This window comes from Leptodactylus fuscus, chromosome 4 (genome assembly GCF_031893055.1).
Source record: "Leptodactylus fuscus isolate aLepFus1 chromosome 4, aLepFus1.hap2, whole genome shotgun sequence".
Taxonomy (NCBI): domain Eukaryota; kingdom Metazoa; phylum Chordata; class Amphibia; order Anura; family Leptodactylidae; genus Leptodactylus; species Leptodactylus fuscus.
In genome coordinates, this window is record NC_134268.1 from 54,603,749 (window position 1) to 54,605,701 (window position 1,953).

The window sequence follows — 1,953 nt, forward strand, 5'->3', positions numbered from 1 at the left end:
ACACTCAGAAAATATCATTCCCCTGTTGATAAATGAGCAGTCTTGATGACAACTAATCTCTTTCCATAAAGTAGAATGATCAGTACTGTCATTACTCTTAAAGGGAGTCTACCATACTGTAGGGCATCTCTTAACCCCTTAGTGACCAGCCAGTTTTGGACCTTAATGACCAAGCCAAATTTTGGAAATTTGCCCTGTGTGACTTTATCAGTGAATAATTCTGTAACAGTATAGAGCATCCAAGCGATTCTGATATTGTTTTTTCGTGACATGTTGTACTTTACTGAGAGGTAAAATTAGACTGATATAACTTGTGTAAATTTATTTTAAAAAACTCACAAATGCTGAAAATTTTTAAAATTTTTCAATGTTTTCCATTTTCAGCTGCGATATCTCACATATGCACAATAATACAGGGCAAAAAAGTTAGTAGTTATATACTTCCAAATGTTCCTTTTGTGTTTCAAGCATATTTAAAATACTTATAGCATATTTGAGTAAATTAGACAATTTACAAGTTTATCAAGTTTATAAGCAAATTTTGGAAATTTGGAGTAGGTGATTTTTTTTCCTGTACCAAGCGATTTTTGCAGACAGGAATAGGTGTCATAATGACAGAAACTCCCATTAAATGACCCAATTTGTAAAGCTAGACTCCTTCAGGTATCTTTGAGGGGTATAGTGAGCATTTTGATCAAACAAATATTGTTTTGTAAGAATTATTACAAATGATTTTAAAAAAATTTCATTTTTATTTTCTTCAAATATGTCATTTTAAAGCCAGTTTATTTGCACACAACACATCAAAAAGAAGAAACACACCCCAAAATATATCACCCCACTTCTCCTGTGTTAAAAAATGCACATTTAATGGCCTTATTCCTATGTACGAACATACAGTAGGGCCCAAGAGGTAGGGAGGGCCAAATGGATTGCAAAACACAAATTTTGCTTGCAGATATTTTAGGCCCATTGCACATTTGCAGGGCCGCCGATAGGCCAGTACTACTGCTACTGGCGTCAGGGGCCTGGCCAAATTTAAAAATTGGGGGGGCCCGGGCCCCCTGGCGCCGGCAGCAGTCATTGTATATCCTGCTTGTTTCAACTCAGATCTGCGTCCAGAGGACGCAGATCTGAGTTGAACACATACGCGGCTGAAGCGAGGAGCTGACACAGGTCAGCTCCTCGCTTCGCCGCTGCCCGCCTCTCTCGCTGACACATGCGGCTGAAGCGAGGAGCTGACCTGTGTCAGCTCCTCGCTTCGCCACTGCGGCCTCTCTCGCTGACACATGCGGCTGAAGCGAGGAGCTGACCTGTGTCAGCTCCTCGCTTCGCCACTGCGGCCTCTCTCGCTGACACATATGCGGCTGGCTCAGCCGCATATGTGTCAGCGAGAGAGGCGGCAGCGGCGAAGCGAGGAGCTGACACAGGTCAGCTCCTCGCTTCAGCCGCATATGTGTCAGCGTCAGCGAGAGAGGCGGCAGCGGCGAAGGGAGGAGCTGACACAGGTCAGCTCGCTTCAGCCGCTGAAGCGAGGAGCTGACCTGTGTCAGCTCCTCACTTCACCGCTGCCGCCGGCTACCCGGCAGTGTAGACGCGATGTGATGACGTCACATCGCGTCTACAACTGTGCGCTAGTAAGAGAGAGAGGCACGCAGAGAGCAGCGGGGGAACGAGGAAAAGGTAAGTGTAATGTGGATTATGTGGAACGTGAAACTGGGGGAAGATGAAGGAGAGGACGGCATGACACTGGGGGCAGAGATGGAGGGACATGAATCTGGGGACAGAGATGGAGAGGACGGCATGGCACTGGGGGCAGAGATGGGGGGACATGAATCTGGGGGCAGAGATGTGGGGACATGAATCTGTGGGCAGAAATGGAGGGGACATGGATCTGGGGGCAGAGATGGAGGGGACATGAATCTGGGGGCAGAGATGGGGGGACATGAATCT

General features: G+C 46.5%; 1 pseudogene; it reads left to right on the plus strand.

Moving 5' to 3' along the window:
• Positions 1 to 1,342: 1,342 nt before the first annotated feature.
• Positions 1,343 to 1,457, plus strand: LOC142201723 (small nucleolar RNA SNORA17; annotated as a pseudogene).
• The last annotated feature ends 496 nt before the right edge of the window (positions 1,458 to 1,953 follow it).